We start from the raw sequence: 27,611 nt of genomic DNA on the forward strand, positions 1-27,611 counted from the left end.
CAAATTGTAGTTGATAGCCTTTGTCCATAAGTTCTCCAACACTTAACAAGTTATGCTTTAGTCCATCAACAAAATAAACATCATCGGTATATATTTTACCATCAAGTGTAATAGACCCAATTCTTGAAATATGATAGGCTACATTGTTTCCTACTCTGACAATTCATCCATCATGGCTCCTAAATGTGAAAAAATTTCTCATATGACCAATCATGTGATGTGAACAACCACTATCAATGATCTATTCTTTATTTTCAATTTGTGAGATCAGTGCACTTTCTTCCCCAATTTCTCTATCAAGATCATCCTCTTTTATGACCACAAATCCTAATTCATCTTCACTTTTTCTTTAATCAAATTCTTCTTCATCTTTTTCTTCATTCACATATAAACAATTTCTAGGTCTTCTAGATTTGAATCTTCCCTTAAACTTTCTTTCTCTCTTAGGAAATTTAGATGCATAATGACCATATTCATTGCAAGTTTAGCATTTAAAAATATTCTTACCATCTTTTTCTCTTTCCACAAGAGGTACCACTCCTTGGATCTTTTCTTCAATGGATCTACTATTGCTAGCAATGTCTCTTTGTGTTTTTATGCTTCTTGCTAAACCAGGTTTGATGTTTAGGGCACTCAATGCTATGTCAACCTTTTTCAATTATCTAGACTATTTTGAATAAAATTTTGCAGCTTCCAATCTTCCAGGCAATTTCTCTTTGGTGAAATTACTAGTGCAAGTTATCATCAGTTGAATCATTTGTGCTATTGTCTTGAAGGGTGGTGTCAGACTTTTCAAGATCTTCCATATCACTTCATCATCAAACTTCTTTCCATCATGAGATGTGATTCCTACAACAATCTCATATATTCTCCCAACATAGCTTCTTATATATTCATCTTCCATCATTCTAGCATCTTGAAATGCACAATATAAATTTTGCAATCTAACTCTTTTTGCATGAGTATCTCCTTCATAATTGGCTTCTAAAGTTTTCCAAATTTCATGAGATGTTTTAAGTATTTTTACTTAACTATATTCACTTTTAGGTAATTCTCACAATATTGCTTCTCTTTCCCTTATGTTGCACATAAATACTTCTCTCTGATATTTCATGCAGGTTTCAAGTTAATCTTCTTTTGCAATGGTTTTGGATGTCTTATTCACACGCCAATACCCTGGTCCCATGCATAAGAGATGATTCTTCATTTTGTCCTTCTAGCTATCGTGGTTTGTGCCATTGAAATCTAGGACTTTATTTTATAAACACATTCACCATGGATCTCCCAAAGTTGTTAAATTTTGATTCAAGGACTTGTCACTCTGATACCAATTGTTAGAAGTAATAGTCCATCAATATAACTGAGGGGGGTGCAGTGGGGTGAATCAATTATATAAAAATCTTAATTTAATTCTTACTTTATCAACCAAAGTAAATAGAAAACATAAATGTGCACACACAAATACACTAAGTATGTTGACTAGGGAAACCCTTGATCAGAGGGAAAACCCTAATGGGAATGATGCCCACAAAATAATGTACTAATATGAATATTCCTTGTTAAAGGAAATACTCTGTTACAATGCTTAGTGCAAAGAGTCCCTATTAGGAGACTTTGAATCACTATTAGGAGATTCCAACCCTGTTAGGAGTTGTAGAAGGTAGCTAAACCCACTATCCAAACAACTTCAGGATCATATCAATGAACCCACTATCCAATTGATCTTGATACAATTCCTTTTAGAATAATAGATGTGGAACAATATAGTCCTCTATCTAGTATGTTAGAGCTCTTCACCTTTAGATCATTCAAATAGATCTGGAACTCATCAAGAACCCTTAAGGTCGCTTACACACATAGCAAATTACTCTACTTTCTTCCTTAGCAATTTGCAAGTCTACACTACTTCTTTTTCACTCTCAATCCTTGTATAGAACTTGGAAAACACTTTTCCTTTATACCATACTAAAGTATTAACCCTTTGAGTCAGCCCTACATACTTAACATTATTTTGAGTTGGCTCCATATTTAATTAAATAAAACACACATTTAATTAACATTATTGGCTCTCAGTTGTTCACAAAATTTCACACGTGTGGCTTTTGTACCTACACACTTTCTAACATCATTAGTTGTTAGTGTACTTCCTCTAGCTAACTGTGCAACTCTTCATTCCAAATACAAAGTATTATATTGATCATACAATAGAGATTGTTTCCCTAATGCTCTATTTCCCATGATTCTCTATAAATCACTAATATCTTCCATACGATGTTGATTCAAGTTCTGCACACTTGACCATATGTCAAATACATGCTATAGTACCTTTTGTTAACTATGCATAGGTAGGTATGCAATGTGGTGTCCTTAATTCAAAAATCTTAGTCTGTTAGTCTATTAGTCTTACTATGCTATCATCAATGACAAACATAGTCATAACACTATTTTGCACTACTCTCCCATAGCATTAGCATTCATGCCAACACCTTATTAGGAAGAGAATCCCCTAGAATGAAGTCATTTTGGTGGCTAATTGATGGGGACACAACCCAAGCATAGAATGGACACAATAGGAAAGGGAAAATTTTATTAACTATAAAAATATGCTAGTACACTTAGTGCAGAGAAACAGACTCCAAAACATGCCCTATGGGCTTATAATAGCATAAATTTAGAGATAAATTCTTCTCCCAGTACCTTCTCTCAAACTCCATTTCGAAGTGCCATTTAAAATGCCAAAAATGTTCTTAAATAGACCTCGGAGGGTTAAGGATTAGGAATACAATATAGAAAGTGCTAGTAGGAATCCACTGACCAAATAGAAGGCTCTAGAAGTCGCATTAGAAGTCGGCGCAAAATTAGAAGAATCCTGAAATGGTAATCGAACTTTCGAGAGGCATAACTTTTGAACCATAGGTCTGATTGACAAACTGTTTACATTTTTGGAAAGCTATTGAAGTGCTCTATAGCCCTATAGACCAGCTTTGCCCATCCCCCATTTTTAGCCCTATTCAAGGTCATTTAATTCCCCTAACTAACTTTGAAGCATTCTTAGGATGACTCCAAAAATTGAAAAACTATGATAACTTTCAAACCGTGGGGCCTTTTGACCTGATTCTTTTTCTGGAATGCTCTAAATTACAATGACAATCTTCTAACCAATTTAAACCTTCAAGTTCACCAAAATGATGGCTCAATTACATACTCCTATTTTTTTGGCATTTACACATATCCCAAGGTGATTAAAAAATCTAACCCAGAACACTCATAGTGGAACTATGAGAGTTGGAACCTTTATTTGACCCAAATGGGCATCCATAAATGAAAAACACATGAAAAAAAAACTAAGTCTAAGTACATTTTTTGGATGACACAAGATTGCCTTATACCTCTGGATGCTCTTGCGTCACTAATGTCTCTTATGGGTGGGAGAGATGAGGGTAAAGCACTGGCAACTATCTCATGGTATTCATCAAGTAGTGCTTGTACCTCTTTAGGAATTGGTTCCTCCTCCTTAGTTTTTACTTCATCCCTTGGTTTAAGTATTAGAGCATATCCTTCATCAGTCTCCTTTATTTTTTTTATTAGTTCCTTTTCACCCACAACTATGACCACTGGTTCTTTTTCTTTCTTTCGATCAGAGAGAGGTTTCATGGTGTAAGTTTTTTGATCCTTGATTATGGTATAAGTGTTCTTTCTGCAATTATACGTGGCATCCATACCATACTGCCATTGTCTGCTAAGTAGAAGTTGGCAAGCATCCATCTCTACTACATCACACAACACTGAAATCACTAAAATCACCTAGAGAGATTTCTACCGAGGTTTTCTCAGTCACTAAAATCTTCTAACCTTTATTATTCCATGAGAAATGGTAAGGGAAGGGATGAGGAGTCTTGCTTAGTTTGATTTTTTGTACCAATTCCTTAGAGACTAAATTCTCTATTGAACCACAATAAATTAAAAGATTGCATGCCTTTCCCAGCATTTGACTTTTTTTCTGAATAGGTTCTTTCTTTATGGAGGTTCTTGATTGTGAGAGACCTATAAAATGGTTTGTCTCATCATCAGGGATATTCCTTCCTCATTTTCAAGCTCTCTTCCTTCTTGATTTAACTATGTCCTTGTTTCTCCCTAGTTGGTGCCTCCCTTCTCAGGGCATGCATTATTTTAATGGCTAGTTTGGTTACAATTGTAGCATTTTTGGGGTCCATTTGATCTTCCTCTACCTCTACCAAAGGATCTCCTACCTTGATAGTTCCCTCTTGAACTAGATTCTCCATGCTCCTTGGATGCTTGATTTTGTTCAGGGGGTTTATTTTCTTTGTTTGACTACCCTTTGTTCCAAGCACTACTCCTTCCTCTATCATTTCTTCCTCTTCCTCTTCCACCTTATTCATTCCTTCTCTTAAAATTCTCCTCTACTTTAGTAGCCATGAAGAATAATTGTTGGATAGTAGCTATGGTGTTTAGGCTCAATTCATCTTCAATTGACATTTTGAGTCCTTGCAAGTATCTTACAAGCTTCATACTTTCTAGTTCCACAATACTAGATTTCATCACAAGATTATGAAACTCCTTAGTGTACTTGGAGACATCCATATATTTTTTTCTCAACCCCCATCCTTCTCTTATGGAGTTGTACTTCATAATCTATACAAAGATAGGCTTCCTTGAGTAGGGATGCCATTTTTTTCCATGTAGACACTTGGTTCTTTCCATCCTTCATTCTTGTATCCTAGATGAAGTTCCACTGAGTAAGGGAAGATCCCCTTAGTCTTGACTTGGTAATTTTGACTTTCTAAGATTCAAGAATACTTTCAAAATCAAAGAAACTAGTTAGGGCATTTACCCAATCCATAACAACATCAAGGTTCATTTTCCATCATAGGTAGGTAGATCAAACCTAGCATCGAAGGTTCTTCTTTACATGGATTTTAGAGTCTTTACAAGTAGCCTCTAATTTAGAGGGAATTCTTCTTCTTACTTGATAGGGGGTTCTTCATCACTCCCTTGTTCAATTTCATCAGAGTTCCCACTACTTTTATTCCTAAGCTCTATCATAAGTATGTTAATTTCCTCTTGCATCTTCTGCATTTCATTGTTTCTAAGATGTTCTTGATTCCTTTGCACACATTCCTTTTGTTTTTGATCATTGAGATACTTTACTATCTTAACATTTGTCATCCTTGAGGATAACTCTTCTCCTTTTAACATTGTGGGAAATAAAACTTTTAGATATGAAAACTTGGTTCAATCTCTAATACCACTTGATGCAAATAAATGGGTATAATTACGATAATCTAGTTCCCCAAAGATCTCCTTCACTCCCTAGGAGAGAGAGAACACTCCCAAGGCTCTACATCATTGTTGGGGTTCTAAAACATCCATCCAATCTTATTTCCAAAACGATTACCTTATGAGAGCAATGGTCCATTCCACAATATTACACATATTTGGGTGAATTCTTAATTAGAGTGAACAAGTTTAAGGGGTTGATTAACCTTGGACATGGCCTAGAATCCTATTTTCTAAGGGTCTTTTGACTCTTTAAAACAAATTGCTCTTGCAACTATGTGGACTTTTTTTCAAGCTGATGCACTTAGCTAGTAACCTCTAATGCAAGGTTTTGAAGTCTAACTTGTGGATTTCACAAGAATTAAGGAAAATAGTGGCACTTCCTAATACCCTTTTGGAATATGTGTTTACACTCCAAAATTCATGACTTGACTGGAACTTTGAACCCCAAAAAGTGGAGAATCTTGATAGACCTAATTGTCCTAATTAGGGTTGGGTTTCAAAGGAAGTATCCTCTAAACAAGTTACAAAATCAATGTGATGATTTAGACCAAGTCTTTGGACATCAGTTGCATGGATCCCAAGATTTGATGAACAAGTTCAACCCCAACGTGATGATTTTACTCCATCCTTACTACTATCACACAATTGCCACATGGAGTTGCCAACTCAAAATTGATTCATCTATATGACCACCAATTGATCTCTGTAAGAAAATACCAAAATCTTAAAGTACACACACATTACTCTCATTCCATCAAAAATTAGATTTTTCCCATGGTGGAAATGAGAGATATGGCCATTAAGATGTTGAAACCCTAACTAGTGAGGGTTTGGAAGCAACTTACACTAGATTGGGGATATCCCTTGATTCCAAGCATTTCAAGACCTGAAACTAGAATCAAATGAAAGCTAAAAAAATAGGCTCTCATCTACACTAGGTTTTAGTCATGTCAAATACCATCCATATAATCAACTAAAAACTCAAGGAATTTGCAAAAAATAGTTAGTTCTTTTTATTGCTTTGAAGCCAAAAATACATTATAATTCCTTCCACCCACTTGAAAGGGATATATGAAGGCTTCCCCCAAATATTCCAACCAAAATATAATGGTTGTGACCATTGGGGAGATTATTAGAAACAAAAACTTCATACTATGTCAAGTTTCTAAAAGTTGTCAAAAGTTGCACAACAACTTTTTGTTGCATATATCAACTTTTCTTGTTCATGAAAACTTCCTACTAAAAATGAAGGACTTGAAGTTCTAAACACAAATCTAAAGACTTAAAGTAACCCTAGATCCTAAAGGACCTATACCTGAGATCCTAAGCATAAGAATATTCCTTGTGACCTCTTTAGATAGTAGGTTTATATAGCCCCCTTATTGTCAAAGGGTTCACACAATCACGACCTTAATGAATAAGAGAAAACCCTAGGAGTCTAAAAAAAATATCATGGTCTAGGAGACCCATTAATGTCCAATAGGTTTATTTGAATATTTTTGGGGTGCTCTTGTACCAAAATACCTAAAATTTATGAATCTTATAAAGAGAAGAAACTAAACCATATATGAAGCAGCAAATGGAATTTCTATACTGCAAATATTAAAATGAAGAGGAATCCATCTATTTATTTATAGGATCATACACAATTTTCTTTCAACTCTAGGTGCAAATATATCTAATGCATGGGCTAGAAAACTTGAAAAGAAAATATTGTAAATGGAATTACAAAACTGTTCCTTGTCAAATTTGTCAACCCTTGTATTATCAAATGAGGTTACATGTATAGTTTGTTGTTATCCTCCTCTAATTTTGGTAGAGCAACACTCATATAATAGAAAAAAATAAATTATAAAATTATCATGATATGAGCACTTAAGATCTCTTCTACTGAAACTCCATGATATTCTTAAAAACACCCCTGACATTTCAGCTTCCTACGATTTCACAAATCCTGTAAAAAACTTTTAATCTTTCATATTCTATTATTTCATGCCAAAGTGTATATTTCATATTCCAATTATTACTGACAATTTAAATTTCCATCATTAATCTTTCATGATCTGATGATCATAATGAAACCTTTATTACCTTTGTTAAGACTACACAACAAAGACTTTTGATGAACGAGGGCCCATAGATCTACTTGTCAACAAGTCACTTCCCTGCATTATTTAGACTTTGTACAACTTTGGAAAGTAGAAAAGCACATGTCATAGATCTTTTGAGATCTAATGATAGTAATAAATCACTGTTAAGTTCCTCATTTTGTACCATGGGTCCTCTTTCTAGCTAGGTAAACCTTGGCATACATGTGAAAAACAAGTGGCATTACTTTATTTCTTAGAAACTTTGACATTGAACCTCTTTAATCCATGGCACCTCATGAAAATATTATGACTATGGTTCATGAAAAGTGATGGCCCACCAAAGACATGTCTCATTGTCACTTCCCCACATTGTTTATTTCTTGAGCACTTCTAGATTGTAGGAAAGTGATGTGCATTGATCTTTCAAGATCTCACAACTTGGAACATGCACGATCTTATGTTAAAAAGGAGGGCCCAAATAACTTGGAAGACTTTGACTTTTCAACTCACCAATGAAATGCATTATTTCTCTCATTTGACTTATCAATTTGGTGAGGTGGATGATTAGATGTGTTCGATTCATCAAATTGATTCCAACTTTGGTCTTCACCACCTTTGACCATGTTCTTCATCATTTATACATTTTGAGTACTTGTTCTATATTAAATCAAACTGATCTTTCATTTATAATTTTTCTCATGATCTATTTATCAATCTTCACCTTCGATCTTTAGTGTTCTCTTCTACATTTTCTCTATATATGAACGTGATTTCTTCATTCTACCTGCATCAATGCCTTTAATAGAATATTTGATCATAGAATTAGGGTTTTCAGAGAATTGTAGAAATATTTTTATGAGGGACTACCTCTCAACATAAATCTTTGTCTTTCACATGATTGGGAACAAGGAACATAAGAATCTTTAGAACCTTTAGAGCTTCTTCACAGCAAGAAAAGCATGAACAAACCCTCCCAAATCCCTAATCACCTAGATTTGGACTAATGCATTTCTCATATGATTCCCACATTAGGTCAACCCCAAGAAATGATGAGAAGAAAGATCATCCTATAGGCAATCTAGACTCTGACTCAAGACTTTAACACCTAACTTGATTCAAAACCTTAAGGAAAAAGATATGAATTGAAACTTGAGCAAAAAATTCATAGGGTTGCATTGGGCATAAAAATAAAATTAAAATAATTTCACTTTACTATATGAATAGTTAAATTGTTGGTCAAAACTTATTTGCTGTAATTTCTTGAGTGTCACTATTAGTTACTATTGTCAAGGATTTTTTGCAAAATATACAAGATACATAACCACTGTCTACTTTAAGGGGATAGATCTAGAAAAAAGAAGTATCAATTGAATGAATTGTGAGAACATTTACAAATAATTAATTATATAACAAATATATCCCTCAGATGCACCCGCCTAAGCTTTGCAAAGCTCGAAGAGTAGAGAATCTTGGTGATTCTATTGAAGTTGGAACCAGATTTGAAGTTTTCTCAGTTAAGTATAGGAAGTAGCTATGACCTTAGACTAAGATAAACCTTCTAAATAATCGTATCATACCTCTTATGTTTTGTAGTCTTAAAAAACACCAACACATACAATTCAAAATCATATATAGAATACCTTTCTTTACCGTTATTTAATCTCTCACTCAAAAAGGCAACTGGCTTTCCCTCTTGACTCAAAACCACCCCAACAACAACATTACTTGCATCACACTCAACAATGAATATTTTCTCAAAACTAGAGAAGACTAAGATAGGTTTTGTAGCTACCTCTTTTTACATCCTTTCAAATGCTTCATTTTCCTCTCTAGTCCAAACAAATTTAGTTTTCAAACCATCTTTGATAGTGTTCGAAATTGGAGCATATATCTCACTAAATCTCGATATGAATTTCCTAGTAAATTGTGCCAAACAATGAAAATGTCTTATAGTTGTACCTATTTTTGGTGTAGGCCAACTTAGGAATTCTATGAATTTTTCTTCATCCATCTTCAATTTACCTTGTGAAACTACAAATACAAGTTAAACCAATTCTCATTTTAGGAACTTACATTTCTCTACATTAATGGTTAATTTCTCTTCTTGCAATCTCCTCAAAACAATATCTAAATTTTTCAAGTGTTCCTTCTTATCCCTAATATAAATTAGTATATCATCAAGGTATACTACCACAAAATTTCCTATACAGTTCTTCAACACTTCATTCATAAGCCTCATAAATGTACTAGGTGCATTTATCAGGAAAATGGCACAACTAACCATTATAAAATACTTTAGTGGTCCTAAATTTTGTCTTACATTCATCACATTCCTTCATTCTTATTTGGTGGTAACCACTCTTTAGATCAATGTTAGCAAAATATTTAGCTTCTCCTAGACAATCTATCAAATCCTCTATCCTAGGAATACGAAGCCTATATCTTATAGTTATCCTATTGATGGCTCTATAATTAGTACATATCCTCTACTTAACTCCCTTTTTGGGTGTTGAAACCAATGGAACAACACATGGGCTAATGTTCTTCTTTATCAAGCATTGATATAGAAACTCTTGAACTTTCCCTCCTATTTCCTTGTTCTTATATGGATCATTTTGTAGGAAGTATTTTTTGGTAATAAAGCCCCTAGTAAAACATCTACTTAGTGACTAATTTCCCTTTGTGGATGAATGGTATAAGGTGTACCATCACTAATAATATCCTTAAACTTATCGAGTACAACTTGCACCTCTTTTGGTAAAATAGTTTTCTCCTTCACCTCTTCTTCCTTGGGTTTCAATAAGATGGAAAAACTAACTTCTTTCTCCTCTTTGAAATTATTTCAGAAGTCTTTCCCATTCATAAGTAGAAGGTTTTTATCTTAGGTACTATCCATACCTTCTTCAACAAGTGATTAAATTTTATATGTTACCCCATCTTTCATGAAAGTGTACAAAATCTTATTTCCATGATAGATGGCTTCTTTATCATATTGCTATGGTCAAACCAAAAGTAGATGGCATACATCCATGTGAAGAACATCATAAATCACCTTGTCTTAGTAACCTCCTATGGAGAAATCTACTAAAAATTTCTCATTTATCAAAATTTTGCAGCCTTTATTCAACCATGTAACGTTGTAAGGACAAATGTGTGGAATTCTTACCAATTGATGTTTGTTAACAACCTCCTTTGATATGATATTCTTAGTTGATCTTGAATCCACTATGGCCTTACAAACCTTACCTTGCATCTAATAGTTGACTCTAAAAAGTGCACTTCTTTGTTTGGGCTCCTCCTTGTTTGGTTCCTTTAGCAAAAACCTCCTAAAAATGAGATTTTCCCCTTTTTTCTAAATCAAGGTTCACCTCTTGACTGTTGTTGTTTCCATAATCTTCTTCGACACAATTAATCTTCCTTTCACCTTGTGAAGATGAAGCTTTCTCAGGGAATCTATAAGATGGGTGCCCTAGATTTGCACAATTGTAGCATTTCATGGTTGAGAAGTGTGAACTTCTTCCTCCACTATCATATCTTCATCTTGCTCAATTTTTAAAAACTCTACCTCTTCAATAACTATCCATTATACGACTATCAACACTTTGCTCATTATATTTAGAGTCTCCTTAGTTCTTTGAATCACCATCTCTATCCTGATATCTTCCTCTATGATTTTCTCTTCCATCTCTACCTCTACCATGACCTCTAGCATGAGATTCCTTCTTCTTTTTCTTCTTCTCTTCCACCTTGTGAGCTAACTAAAAACATCTTTGAATAGTGGTGTGTGTCCATAAATTGATGTCCTCTTGGATATCCCACCTCAAACCTCCAAGGTACATCACAACCTTTACTACTTCTTCCTCTTGTATCTTGGACCTTAGGCATATCTTGTAAAATTAAAAAATGTAAGAGACTACATCCACATCTTTTTTCTTTAGACTTTGTCTCTTCTTATGCATTTGGATTTCTAAGTCCTCTAGAAAGTAGTTTTCCTTGAATTTTCTCACCATTTCCTTAAAATTGGTTATGGGCTTCTTTTTTTCTTTCTTCCTTTCTTCTTGGAGAAACTTCAACCAAGTTAAGGCTGGTCCCCTTAATCTAGATTTGGCAACTTTTACCTTCTATGCTTAAGTAAGCCCTTCACAATCAAAGTGATTCTCCATGCCCTCAATCCATTCCATTATTAAATCATAATCCATCTTACCCATGAAAAAAGGAGCTCCTTCAAGGGATTTTTCACTAAAGGCTTTGATAGATTTTAGAAAATGTTCTTTTTGGAATGGAGGACTAGGTTTAGGTTCTACATCTTCATCTAAAACTTCTTTGGCCATCTCTTCATTAATACCAAACTTCTCTTTCATCTTGCCATCTATTTCTACTACTTCATCAAGTTTATTCTTCATAACCTCTAAGGCTTCTTATAGGAGTCTATTCCTATCCCTTTGTTCTATCACCTCTTTCTCCAATTCAACACTAGTCACCATGATGGCTTATCCTACTAACTCACCCTCAAACTTAGACATACACAATTCCTAGTCCCAAACCTTTATGGCCATGATACCCATACTGATCAAATTCTTCTACTAAGCCTATAACGTTTCTTCCTAACCCTATCCCTAAGAGAACACATCCCTATTATCCCCTTCTACATGATCTATTTACACCAAATATCTCTATCCACTTCTGTCACTCTAATCTTGAATTGAAGTCAATTTCCCTCTATTAGAAAAATGTAGGAACACATCCCAATTTAGCATCTAGGGTTGGTTTTTAGTGCCCAACATGAATTTTTCAACCTCCACTAAGCATTCCAACTTTGTATTCACAAACCCACTTCCTAAAACTCTACTTCTTGTTGATTTAACCTAGTAGGTTTAGAGCCCCAATTAGGCCTGCTAATGTAGATTTTAGGATTTCCTACTAAAAGTTCCCAAATAAGATAGAAAATAAACACTCGTTTAAAATACCCTTTTCACCATATTAACAAATTCATGATGTTGCAGGACCTCATTCTATTCGTACAACAATTTTCTAAAATTAAGGCTAAAAGTGAGGGTTTCAACAATGTGCATCAACATTGGTGAAGGGTTTTCTTTTTCACCCCCCTAAACTCCTCCTTGGGACTTCTCTCTATAGGCAAGATGTCACCAGACATTTCTCCTTGTAACCAAGGTAAAAAATAGATTTTCTTCAACACAAAAACATTAGATTCCATTCATTTTTCCAATCTATTGTTCCCTAGCTGGGAGCACTTCACTTATCAGGGGCTTCATGAAAACCTCCTCAAACCTGAAATTAAAAGCCTAAGGAAAAAATATTTTAAAATATTTTAATGTCTACTAGCCATATTTACAAATTATTTGTAGGGTCCACCATGTGGAACAAGATCTATACATAATTTTCTACATGAAGCTCTGTCTAGGACAACTGACCAGCAAAATAAGAAGATATTGCTAAAAAAAGACAAAAATTTACTCCAACACCTCAAATTAAAAAACTTGATTCAAATTTTATAGTTCTCATTGATCACAAGGTGTATCTAGCTCTACTAATCCATTAATAACCGAAGTAAGCCATTTTTCTTGAAGAATGCTATCACAGTCTCAAAAATTGCTCCAAAAACAAGTCACAGTCCCTAAAACTGAATCTTCCCAACCTATCCTTGGTATTAACAAGTTAGTTGTGCCCTTTCACATGTTTTTAGCTAACTTTCGCCTCCTTCCCAACACCTAGGTTTTGTATTTTTCCATTAGACACAAAGTTGTTATGAACAACTTTTGCAATTTTTTCCCTATATTGGTTTTAAGACCTAAAACACCCTTAATATAATAGGGTAAGGCATATCATTGACAAATAGGACTATTTCACTCTTTAAATTAATTTTTTCACCTTTGACCAACCTTTTACCAAGTTTCCCTATATGAGAAAGTTTTTCCTAAATCCCCCAAAATTTCCTAAATGACCATGCCAGCTTTACCAACCTATAAAATTAATAAAACCTATTGAACCAATGCTAATGAGATGTTATTCTAGTCCTTAAACCCTTGTGGTTGGCTAAAACTACCTACAAGCCTGAATTGATAAAACTAACTAGGTACTCCTGCACTAGTAGACAACTTGATGACAATGTCAGTGAGTGTGCAAGGTCAAAGATCGCTTGTGTGAGAAGTTGTATTTACTGTAAGCCAATATTGTTTTGTAATTGTGAAAAAGATGTAGTGAGTTTTTATCTTAATGAGGTCCTATTATAATAAATTTATAAAGTCTCAAGGTTAAATCAAATAATTATTATGAGATACAGTATAAAGGAATGTTCTCGGTGTATGTGTTCAAAGGCTTTCTTGCACTGCTACCAAGAGACCTAGCTTTCCTGTTCTAGGAACCTAGTCTCCTCTAGGTCCTAATTAGCTTAGGTGATTAACTAAGTCCAATTATAACTTTTTTCAAAGTGTTCTCTACATCTGTTCTTAACCTTGAAAGACTAACACCTTTAGATAATGCAATCCTTCACCTTCACTTAGAAAGATCTAAGTACTAATTTCTCACTATCTCCACTCTTAATCATAGGGGTATCCATCATCATTAAAAATTTCCATTTTCCTTCTCTTGGATGCATTTAGAAAGATCTTCAAATCTTTTTCTTATCAATTTCAAGGTTTAGTCTCTATGAAGCCTAATTAGGCCTAGTTCCAATTAGCCCTTGAAAAAGACTAATTCCACTTTCTAGCCAAAACTTTCCAAACAACTTGGAAAATAAATCCAAAAATCAAATACCCTTTTGGATTCTCTAAAGGATTATCTAGGTTTAAGACTCCTACATGATTCATACAAGGGGTTCCTACTATCTATGTCTAATAGGGATAAAAGGCCTATTTCTGAGGAACTCATTGGTTTCTTGTTCAAATCCCACTCACATTGATTGATAAATCCTCAATCCTTCTAACATAGAAAGACATGTTCATATTACATCTAGAACTATACTTGTTCCATATTTTACTTCTTTACTGTGCAATAAATATTCACTTTCTCCTATCCTAAGCCTCTAGCCAGATTTTGTTTGCTTTCTTAGGGCTTAGTAGTAAAAATAGCTTCCCATACTTCCATGACTCCCAATCCTAAACCTATTTACATTAATGAATCCCCTAACATTTTAATCTACCCTTAGGTGTTTTCCATGGCTAGATTTCATGGGGGAGTCATATCTATACAGATTGATCAACACAAAACTAGTAAGATGTTCTGAACTTAAACAATTTATTTAGTACTAAATAATTACTCTAATAAACTTTCTTATAAAATGAAAAACTCTCCAAACTAATCAAAGAACACTATAAAATCATCAAAATGAATTTTTCACTCCATCTTAAGGCATTGTCACTACTAAAACTTGAGAAATTACAAAAAAAATTGTTGTAGATCTCTATTCCCCACTCTAAACTATTACAATGCATCCCATGATTTTTAGATTTGAGTCTTTTCTAGTATTAGATGCCATCTCCACCATTCAAGGGCCTGTTGGTTGATTTCCCACTCACTATCCTTAGGGGAATCCAAGATAACTAAGTTGTATGCAACAATTGCAACAATTGCAAATGTTGTCATGACAACTTCTTGACAACAGTTGGCATTTTTTCCATTATGCCTTCATCCTTATTTTTAGGATCTCTAACTTCTATATTCCAAGGAACCAACACCATTTATGGCTATTAAGAATCTCTCTCAACACTTATATGTTTTAAGAATACATTTGAGACTCTAATCCAACACTAAGATTCTAAGCCCAAGAAATTGAAATGCTACTAATAATGACTATTTTGATGACTTTAGTCCTAATGAATAACTCACCTAGTGCACAATGAAATGACCTTATAAGTTCTTAAAAAAACCTGATCTAAACTTCTTGACTTGGCTAGAGTAAAAAAACCTGCCAAAATACTAGACTTGGAGAGGCTAGCTTAGGTATGCTCCTACACTATCCTCCACAAAATGAAAAGATCAATCCACCCTTGGATTTAGGATGTTTGGATCAATTCCCATCTTCTTGAACTCTAACTTCCTTACCCATAATACATCAGTATCCATCTACTCATGCTTCTTTATCAAGTGTTCCTTGTACTCTTTTGTTCTAGTCTTTTTATAGACTCTTATGTGTAGTATGATGATTGGTCCTGTAACTATAACAATATGTAATTTGAGATCCTCTACATCCTTGATCACTTCATTAAGATTTTGATCCATGTCTTGTTGTGGTCCTATATAATGGACTAAGTCTACAATGTTAAAAATAGGGGATAGTCCACTGTCTTCTAGAAGCTCAACTCTAAATGCATTATCACCATACTTAGCCAAAATAGGAAAGTGACCTATCCTTCTCATATGAAACTTGTGAGGGACTCCCTTTTTCAATCTTGACTTGTTAAGATGCACCATGACTAAGTCACCAATAGTGAACTAAATTGTCTTTCTACTTTAATCCACCTTTGCTTTGTGTCTCATGGTGTTCTCTCTCAATGTCTTCCTCACTTTTTTATGTATCGCTTGCATATCATATGAAAATTCATCAACATAGCCACTTCCCTTTACTCCATCTTTCAAATCTATTAGTTCATAGACACCTCTAGGATGTAGTCTATAAACTATCTCAAATGGACTCTTCTTTGTTGATATATTGATAGTATAATTGTAGGCATATTCAACTTGCCCAATCAACTAATCTCATTGTTTAACATACTCTTTATTTAAACATCTTAGAAGATTTCCAAGGCTTCTATTAATAGCCTTAGTATGACCATTAGTTTGGGGATGGTAGGATAATACAAAGGACTAGTTAGTGCCTAAAATTTTCCAAAGAGTCTTCCAAAAATGACTCATGAATTAAGTGTCTCTATACGACACAATGCTAGTAGGTAACCCATAAATTATCACTATTTCTTTGAAGAAAATAGAGGCTATTTGACTAGCACCATTGGTGGTTTTACATTATACAAAGTGAGCCATCTTGCTAAATTTATCTATAACCACATAAACATTATCCATACCTTGTCTTGTCTTGGGTAACCCAACTAAAAAAATCCATACTTAAGCATTCCCATGGCCTAGTAGGAATAGGTAGTGGTAGATAAAGGCCTACATTTGAAGAAGTGCCCTTGGCTTTTTGACAAATAAAACAACTTTCCCCATAACTCCTAACATCAAGATTCATCCTTGGCCTAATAGAACCTTGAAACAAGTTCTTGGGTCTTAGTGATCCCAAAATGACCACTCAAATAACTATTATGCTTTTCCTATATCAAATTCTCTCTAATAGAGCCTATTGGGACACATAACCGATTCCCTTTAAATAAAAGATCATATTGCAAACTATATTCAACATATCTTCTATGAAAATGATTCTTGTATCAGACACATACCTTGTAAATGTTTGCAAAATCCTCATCATCACCATATAGATCCTTCAAGTGATCTATACCCATGCTCTTCAACTAAATTTCTTGGATTGTGAGAGATCTTCTAGGAAATGCATCTACTACTTTATTGAAGACATCTTTCGTGTGCATGATATTAAAAGTACAATTATGTAGGTATTCAACCCACTTCATGTGTTTGTGCCTCAAATTCTCTTATGAATTCAATAAAATAAATGCTTGATTTTCTAAATAAACAATGAATGTTGGAAGCATGAATGCTGATGATACTTCTATGGGGGAGTATTGTAGAAACATGATTAAATCATTATCATGATGATATGTTATTAGAGGACTAGAAAATGGGCTAATGTCTAACATACTATGAGAAAATCACAAACTCAATAAATGCACATCAACACTCTCTAGTCTACCATGAAAGTCAAATGAACAAAAGGAAGAAACACAAGGTTAAAAACCCCCTCTTTCATTTGTAGTTCTCATCTCCTTCTTTCTTCACCATATGATGTAGCTCAAAATTTCCTATAATGCACACAATTAGAAAGAAAAAATCCTATGGTAGTGGTAATGCTATGAGAATACTAGAAGATGTGATTTTAGAGAGAGAGGGGGAGAGAGAGAGAGAGAGAGAGAGAGAGAGAGAGAGAGAGAGAGAGAGAGAGAGAGAGAGAGAGAGAGAGAGAATGGGAAAAAAACTAGATCCATGCTATGAGAATACTAGAAGATCTTATTTTAGAGGGAGAGAGAGAGAGAGAGAGAAACTAGGGACCAGAAATGAGAGGAAGAAAGCTTATTTTATAATCAACGTGAAAGATGTGAGCATTGGATTTGTCACCTTAGATATGTGACTTGGCAAGAGATTCCTTTGAGAATCCATCACACATATGACACAAGATGCCAAATGTATTATTGTATGATGCTTTTGAATTCAATATGGCTATAAATGGAAGAGGATCTATGACACATCATATGACACCTCAAACCCACTTAAATCCAAGAATATATGAAAATGGAAGCCAAATATGGATGTGGATAAGAGAATAAGAATATATCGATAATCACATATCTTAGCCAAGTGTAAATGGAGAATCCATGATGTGTCATGCGCATGTGTCACGGTGATGTCAATATCATGTGTAATATTGGAATTAAAAATCCATTTAATCCACACAAATATAAATTAGTACAAATGGATTTAATGGTGGAAAATATGACTTAGGAAATTGAGAATTTCCATGGTTTGTGAATGATGGATCAATTAATTAATAAAATTTAATTCATTGGGAAGGTTAGTTAAGAAGAATAATTAGTGAAATGATATAGGATTAAATTATGGGTTATGTAGTCCTATAGAGAGAGTTAGTAGATGATTGATAGATAGACCAAAGCCATGGTCAAATTGATCGATTGATTGGAATTGGTAACATGCCAAGGACACATGACATGAACTAAGGACACATAACATTTAACTGACATTGTAAATGCTACAGTATTTAGATTTGTTGATAAATAACATCGATGGACACTATCAATGTTATTAAATGGTTGAAAATGGTATGATTGGACACTAAGAGACTTGACAATGTCAAAGATCAAATGATGTGAATGACAAATTGACCTAGCATTGAGAGCCATGATAGTACTAAGGTTAGATTGATAAGATTTGATAGATTGATAGGTTTCCAAGGCACTAAAATTCATAACAATTCCTAGGATTGGATAAATGATGATAGATTTGGGATGTTTGAAATGTTTTGGGTTGATTAAGACTAATTCTGGGTGATTTTGGGTGATTTGGAGTTGATTTGAAATGGTTTTGAAATGATATGAAATTGATGTAAAAGAGGATACAAATGTGTTGGTGTAAATACATATTTACTATTTACACTTACTTAAGTTTACTTAGGCTAATGCATTATTTTATTATATTGCATTTTATTATTATTTATTTTGTAAGAGACTTAGGAGTTTGCATACCTTTATGAGTTGTCATGTTGACAACATAGAAGTACATAACTCTAATTTAGCACATGTTGTCTACAACATAAATTTGCATGTTACACTCTTGTAGGTTTATCCTCTCATCATCGCACTTAATCTTGTGCATAATGGAGGATAACCCATATCTGGTGGACATGTGCCTAGTTGTATGGCTTATCATATAGCTAATTCCTAAGAATTCTAGATGCATCTTAGAAGCCTTTATATATAGACACTCCTCATGTACTTTCATTCACATTAAATCAAATACATATTGATATTATAATCATACTCTCTTTGGTCTATAGTTGTGGTTGTGTTTTATTTCTTAGTTCTTGGGTGAATTTTTCCCTAAGGCAAATTCTTACATGGTATTAGAGCTTGGAGAATCTCTCTTCACATAGCTATTTTAGACAATTGTTGCTTTAGTAGCTCAGCCCAGATCTAGAGTATTGTTGAAATTGAGAGTGTCTAGAGCCTAAATAGACCTTGCCATTGTGTCTGTAACATCGATTCAGTGAAGATTGGCTATAAATTTGGCTACCCTAGGCCAAAGTCAATTGTGAGGCAACATTTTTTCGCAAATTAGCATCCAAAGGCCCCAGTTTGCAACTTGGGTATGGTCATTTTGTAGATCTAATTAATTTTTTTATGGATCTATAATTTTATTATTCTTTTTGGATAGCTTTCTTTGAAAAAAAAATTTAGGCCAGGCAGCATTGTAGAGAATTTTTTTTGTAGAACTAGGCAATGACACCCCAACCTTGCAATTTGGTGGAATATTTCTTGGCATCTTCGAATATTCCTTCAGCATATTTGAATCGAGCAGATAATAGTTAGAATTCATCCAAGCCTAAGATTGGCATAGTTCAAAGTCTAGCCATGAACACTTTCTGGCCAAAGCTCACACCCCTAATAACTGGCAAATGCTAGTTTGTTTAAAATTAGTGTAATATTCCTTTTAAGCATTTCATCGTTCTACATTGGGGGGAATGTGGAATTATATTCCCATTTTTTGGTGACTATTATAACAATTCTTGGCATCATATTTTCTAGTTCTAGGCCATCTAAAGTTTGCCAGGGATGTGACAACGACTTTGTGAAATGCTCTAAGTTTTCTAGTGTTTTCTCTTAAAATCAACAATTGTTGTAACTCCCTGTGCAGATAGTGTACACATAGCGAATAACCTGCCACCCACATAGAGTAATACCAAAGTGCCACCCACCATGTAGAGTGACATGTGGGAACCTCACAGTGCTAGTTTGACCACTTCTTCTACCTTGACATGTGTCCACCAATGAGGATCTGCCAGCTCAACACCCTGCATACTAGGCCCCCACCACGCGAACCTACCTTTCTTGCCACATCTGCCATTTCCACATAGGATAAACTTCAGCATCCACATGTGCATGATCATACCATTTTTGTACAAAAACATATCACTATACCATATGATTGTACGCCTAGTTAGCAGTCCAGTTAGTAAGGGAGGCATTTTTTGCTGACGTTAGCATTTCACAAAGTTGATTTTGACTGAATTTTATAATTTTTATGATGACCATTTGACAGTCAAATTCAAGCATGTAGTTTTCTTCCCAGAGCCCTCTCTAGATTATTTTTTGATTTGGTAGCCTAACTTTGAGAGGCCATAACTCGATCATCTAGACTCCAATTTAGGTGTAATTTTTTTTGATTTTGGGCTAAATTTCCTTAAAATTTTAGTGGTGGTGTTCTTTTCTAGTTTTGATTCAAGAATTTTTTTAAAAATTCATTTTTTGGCAACTATACCTACTCAATCCTACATTTTGTAACTTCAAATGCTTCGTACGAGCTCATCTAGATAGTTTTTCAGATTCTATTTTTTTTGAAAGTGCATATTTGTTGCCTAATTTCCAAATTTGTAGTCAAATTCTAGGGTTATATGGACAAAAATATCACTTTTAGCATTAGGACATTTCTTGCATTGTAATGCTTCGATTACTTTTTAGAATTGTTGTACATTTGAGCTATAGTGCTTAGTAACAAATTTGGGCCTCAAGAGGTAGTTGTAAAAATAAAAATCAGAAGTCCACTTTGTACATTTTGTCAAGTGGCCTATTGTACATGCACTACATATAAAGTTCCAAAAGAATCTTTTTTGGGGGGGTCTTTTGATTGAGTGAAAAGAGGGGGTGTGTACTGTGTTCTTGTATCTCTCTTGTGTGCTCTTTTCATTTTATGCATGGGTTCACCTAAATCTCTACTTCTAACTTCACGTAATTATTTTACATGGAAAGATATTGCATGGAGTAGATTAATGGAAAAAGGGTATAGTCTTTATGTTGATGGTACAATTCCAAAACCCACTAATGCTAAAGAACTCATTAATTGGAAACAACAAGACCAATAGGCTTTAGGAATTATCAGGAATTGTGTACATAGAGATCTCTTCTTCCACATTTCCAATTTCAAGGAATCCAAACGTGCATGGGACAAACTTGAATCATTGAATAGTAGCATGGATGAGGAAAATGGATTCTAGATTGAGGACGATCTACTTCTCTTGGATCCAAAGAACTTTGACACAATTTAGGATTACATCAACAAAGCCAATGAGTATAGGGCACTACTTAAATATTGTGGAAATCTCATGAAGGATGAGAAGTTGATTCATCACATCTTGAAGAGGCTACCTTCAGAGTATGCTTTCTTTGTTTTGAGTTATAATACTCATAGGTTAACCATGGGAAGTTCTTTCTAGAAGCCTACATTTGATGCATTTGTAGAGATGTTTATTGTTGAACAATCACACTTGATGGATTTGGGACTTCTCATGAAATCAAAAACCAAAGCATTGGTGCCTAGCAATAAACACCAATCAAGCCAAGGAGGAAAAGTTCTAGCAACAAGAAGAAGAAGCAATGCAAGTAGAAATCACAATCTAAGACACAATAATCCTCCTCATAGCAAGGTAATTCTTCTTCCAACAAGAAGGGAAGTAGTGAAAAGAAGGACAAACTTTTTTGTGCATACTACAAAAAGCCAAATCATGATGAGCATCATTGCAAGGTTAAGAGAATTGATGAGATGGAAAACCTACTCAAGAAGAAAATAATTCAAGTAATAGGTACTTCCAAGGAATCAACTCCACCCACTTCAAAGGGAAAAGGGAAAGCACTTAGGGAAAATACAAGTTCTTCTTCAAAATGGATACTTGACTCAAGTGCCTGCTATCATATGGGTTCTTCAAAGGGAGACTTTTCTTCATTGAAGTAGTCATAGGTACCACACATCTTTGTGGGAGATGATACAAAAATGGAAGTTGAAGGGAAAGGAAATGTGGAAATGGAAAATGGGGAATTCAAAGATGTTCTCTACATTCCAAACCTTAGCTCCAATCTCTTCTCAGTTTACCAAATCACTCACCTTGGAGATGGTCACAAAGTTGAGTTCCTCCCAGATTTAGTAATGGTGCAAAGTCTGAAAGATGATTCATTGGTTATAGTGAGAAAAGTCAATCATGACAAGAGGCTTTATTCCTTCTCCCATTTTGTGCCTAAGTCTCCTTTACAAGCCTTGATAACTCAATCTAATTTACAAATCAAACAATGGCATGAGCAGTTTGGTCATCTTGCCTTTCGCTATCTTCAAGAAATTTTCTCCAAACATGTGGTCAAAGGTCTACCTAATGTCAACTTTTCTAAGGGTGAGTGTTCATCATGTTCAATGGATATGCATCTCAAGGAGAAGTATGATAAAGGGAAGTCTTCTAGAGCACTAGTAGTTCTTCATTTAGTTCACATGGTTTTAGCAGGACCTTTTATAGTGACATCAGTTAGCCAAGGCTACTACATCCTTACTTTCATTGATGACTTTTCACATTACACATGAGTCTACTTCCTTCATCAGAAGAATGAAGTGGTTGGAAAACTTCAAGCCTTCAAGAGTCATGTTGAACAAAAATCTATGAAAGCCATCAAGGTTCTATAGATGGACAATGAAAGAAGATATGTAGATAGAAGACTTAAAGACTTTTGCAAACTTGAGGTAATTGATCTTCAGAATCCACTAGCATTTAGTCTACACAAGATAAATGTTGAAACACCGAGTATTAGGACTCTTAAGTCCATGGTAATTTTCATAATTAAAGCCAAGTCTCTTGATCCTACACTTGAAGTCAAAGCCATTAGTAGTGCCACTCATATACTTAATAGGTCTACTCATAATGCTCTAGATGGGAACACTCCTTTTGAGGCATGGTGCAGTAGAAAACTAGCTATGAGTCACTTTAGAGTCTTTGGTTGTCCAACATGGGTAAACATTTCTTCTAGGGGATGCAAGGCACCAACATCTAGGCCTTATACTTTCATCAATTATGAAGACAATGCTAAGGCATACAAACTTATGGATCTAGAGACTCATGAGATCTTTGTGGAGAAGGATGTTCACTTTGAGGAAAGTTCACCCAGCTTATCCTCTAATCCTCTCCACACCTCATATACCATGGAAACTAATAGTGACACCAGCAATAGTGCTTTAATAGATTCAAATACATGGGGTTCTATGGATAGTTGCAGCGAGAGGTCATGACATCAACATAGTCCACATGCATACATTGCCACTTTGATAGGTCTAGTATAGTAGATACCTCTTGTCTTCTAGCTTTAGTAACAGAAGATGACTACATGGCAGACATTGCACGTTTGTTCATGGAGTCACACACTACAGATTTGGGAGACAACCTTGATGATTTACATCTTCTCTTTGATGAAGATGATCCTACTATAGTTGTTGTAAGGGCTCACTCTGACCCTCATGTCCATTCTCTACATGATTGATCTTCAAAAGTTGACATGATTTTGGATCCTTATGAATAATAGTTTCCAAAGGTCTCTTTATCAATTGAGGAGACAGTTGGCTCATTGGGATAGGTTCTATAGACATCCTTGCCAGATCTATATTCATTCTTTTCAGCATTGTTGAAAGGGGAAACCATGAGCATTGACATAGGGACACTTGAGCAGGTTTCAAGGCTACCATACATCTTTAGAATTGTACCTTTGCCTTTGTTTCTTCCAAAGGGGAGGAACATCATTCTGCACTCATGGACCAACTTCTTCGTTGGAGCAGCAATCACTAGTCAACATTCTTCATTGGCAGGGGGGGGGGGGGGACTACCTTGTCTCTCTTCCTCTTCTTTCTTATGGGGGGAACTTTTTCCTCTTATGAGGTCTAGTTCTTCTCATTCTTCCATATTGTATATACTTGATGTATGTCATAATGGGGGGGTCTTGCTTACTCCATCCATGCATGCATCTAGTCTTTTCATCTCTCTTTTTGGGGGAGGGTTTTTCCCATGAGGTTTTCCCTCTTTCTCTACTTTATGAGAGATTGCATTTCATTATGTACATGGGTACCTAACATGACCTACTAGCTAGGACCCATCTTGCATTTCATCCTAGTTTTCATAAGCTTAAGGGCATTCCCCTAAGTTGCACTTAAACAAGATGTTACTGTAAACATGTATTTACTATTTACATTTAAGTTTACTTAGGTTAATGCATTATTTTATTATATTGCATTATTTTATTATTTATTTTATGAGACACTTAAGATTTTTCGTACCTTTATTAGTTTTCATGTTGACAACAAAAAATTATGCAACTCTAATTCAACACATGGTGTCTACAACACTAGAGTTTGAATCATTCACTGAGTTGTTATGTAGACAACACAATTATTCACACTCCTAATTTAGCACATGTTGTTTAAAACATAAATTTGCATGTTACACTCTTGTAGGCTTATCCTCTCATCATTGCACTTACTCCTGTGCATAATGGAGGATAACCCATATCTGGTGGACATGTGCCTAGTTGTATGACTTGTCATGTAGCTGATTCCTAGGCATTCTAGATGCATCTCAGAGGCCTTTATATATAGGCACTCCTAGTGTACTTTCATTCACATTGAATTAAATACATATTAATATTTTCATCATACTCTCTTTGGTCTACAATTGTGCTTGTGTTTGAGTTCTTGGTTCTTGGGTGAATTTTTCCTTAAGGAAAATTCTTACAAAATGATGATAGACACTGTTAAGATATGATGAAGTTAGCCAAAAGTTTAGAGTTAGTGGAATGAGAGAATGGAATGAGTTAGTATGAAAATGTGATGAAACCATAGATTCAAATCATTTTTGAGCATCTACATTTTGTCCCTCTTTGATACAATGTGATTTAGAGCATTGTGTCAAAGAATGCTAACGAAAAAGTCATAAAATTGTGCCCCAGTAATGGTGGTATATATTGTGCTCCCTTAAGAAATTGATTGACATAGGTATATGATACGTCAATTTTATTGACAATGAGAAAACAAAACCATAGCAACTAATAGATCAGAAATCAAAGCTAAAACATGAAAGTTCTGAGCTCTAGAGTGGAAAAAGGCATCATAACCAACACAAAAAAGGCCTCTTACACATCCATCTAGGAAAAAAAAAATATAAAAGGGCTTGGAGAGGGTTTTGTAAATCATTTTCACCTTCACTCTTGGGAGAAAAGAGCTCTGTAGCAAGCAAAATGGACCGGTTACCCAAGGAGCAACATCATGGTGAACGAGTGCATACCTATCAACATGGGTAGATAGAAGATCTTTGGTGGGTACATTGAGGTTGTCTTTTTTATTTTTATGCTTTTTCATGCTTTTCTATGCTATTTAGACACATAGGGGGGCAATCGGGGTCAAACATGATCAAACAAGGGTCTGGGGCCAAGTTAGGGCATCCGAACACCCAAACTACCCCCAAAATGCAGCCAACTATGTATTGGGTGGACTTGGCATGCCCAAGTGCACACTGAGTGCAATTGGTATGACCAAGTGTACCATGATCATAGTTGGGGACCACAGGGTCGAGAAGGGGCTAGATCGACCTAAAACTTGGGTTAGACTAGCATGACCCTAGGTGGATGTTAGAAAAGTGTTAAGATGTAGTCAAAGGTGGTCAAAGTGGTCAAATTTGATCAAACTTAGGGTAGATGTAGGTCAAACTTAGGTAAATGCTAACAAAGAATAATGCAAAGGGCCCGAAAGGGTGCAAATAGACTTAGCATGACCTAAAACATGGACCATATGTTCAAAACCCTAGGAAGAGTTGAAAAAATAAAGTTAACTTAGGTTAGCATGGTTAGAAAAAGTCAAACCTAGTCAAACCTAGCTTAGATGGAGGAAAGAGGCTAATAGATGGGTAGAGAGAGGGTCAAAATGATGCAAATGAGCTCAAAATGACCCAAAACTTGGTAAAAATGTTGAAAACCCTAGAAAGAGTTCAAAACATAAATCAACTTAGTCAAAAATGTTTATCAAAAGTCATACTTAGTCAAACCAGAGTCAAACCATGTCAAACTTGGGTCAAGAGTAGGGTAAACTAGATATAAAGCCAGAGAAGGTTGACATAGGCTATATGGTTATGCAGGAGGATCTGTGCCTATTATAGAAAAGGGGACATAGGCCACAAAGTCTTATGTTATGTCACTAGATGACAGTCAAGGAGTGGGGGATCTTGGCTAGTCTTGGTTTATATTAGATTACATTTATGCCAGAGGTGAGGGGCAATAGAGCCCTGCTGACAACATTTACCGAGAGATGGCACTTGGAGACTAGTTCATTCCATTTACCAATAGGAGAGGCTATAGTGATCTTAGAGGATGTATGGCACATCTTGAGAATACTGATTCATGGGGAGTTAGAAATATGTGGCCCAATAACTGGATGAGAAGCATTAGATTGATTGTTCAAATGTGGAGATCCAGAGCTATGGATCCAAAATTATGAGATTTAATGGGACCTATGGGTGACATGCCATGAGTGGTTAATAGTGATGATCTAATGGGTGATCAATGGGCTATTGATACCAGATAGGCAGGGACATGGATTTCCTGTCGAATGGTGTCGGGTGCTAGAGCGGATGATTTTGGAGGGGACTATGTTTGCTAGGGGCCCATGTATGTTAGGGATGTTGTATTACTAGCTACATCAAGTAGCCTATAGAGGTGGGTTGACATTTAGTACTAGGGGTACACTATTATAGATCTAGGCATACAAGCACATTCAAATATTTTTGGCCACTTTTTGAGAGGGAGATAGTCGAGGATATGCCATATGCATACAATTATAAAGGTGTACTAGCATGGGGATTGCTAGGATATATAAGGTACTTCCAGCATTAGCTAGATACCATGACATAGTTCATCTAGAGACTTTATAAAGATTTCCCTGGATGGGATGATGATGATATTCACCTACCATACTATAGGTAGGAGTGCTATCTTATAGGGTGCACATTGATTGGGCACTGAGTGATATATATGTACCTACCAGAGTGGGTATGAAGATAGTTTGGTGAGATACAAGATGTACTAATTGGTCAAGCATTATTTGCACAATCTAGAGTAGAGGTCCAAGAGTGGGGAGCACCTATCAAGACATAGGTGGCTTATACATAGCTGGAGGAGGTATAGACAAGGGTATGGGGAGCAACAATAGATGTAGTGGGTGCAGACACAATAGCATCATATGATAGATGGTTTGCACAACATCGTTTAAGGCCCTTGATAGATATAGTAGTACTAGTACCATGAGTGAGGTCTCAAGTAGAGTAGGATGAGGAGGATGAGGAGGAGGAGTATGGGAGAGAGGATGAGGAGGGAGGAGATGAGGATAATGATGAGGAGGGGGGAAGATGAGGATGATGATGAGGATGAGGGAGATAAGGACGATGACAGGGAGGAGGGAGATGAGGATGCTAAGGATGATGTGGGGGATGATGATGAGGAT

This window comes from Cupressus sempervirens, chromosome 5 (genome assembly GCF_028749045.1).
Source record: "Cupressus sempervirens isolate cs-2001-9-10 chromosome 5, ASM2874904v1, whole genome shotgun sequence".
Classification (NCBI taxonomy): domain Eukaryota; kingdom Viridiplantae; phylum Streptophyta; class Pinopsida; order Cupressales; family Cupressaceae; genus Cupressus; species Cupressus sempervirens.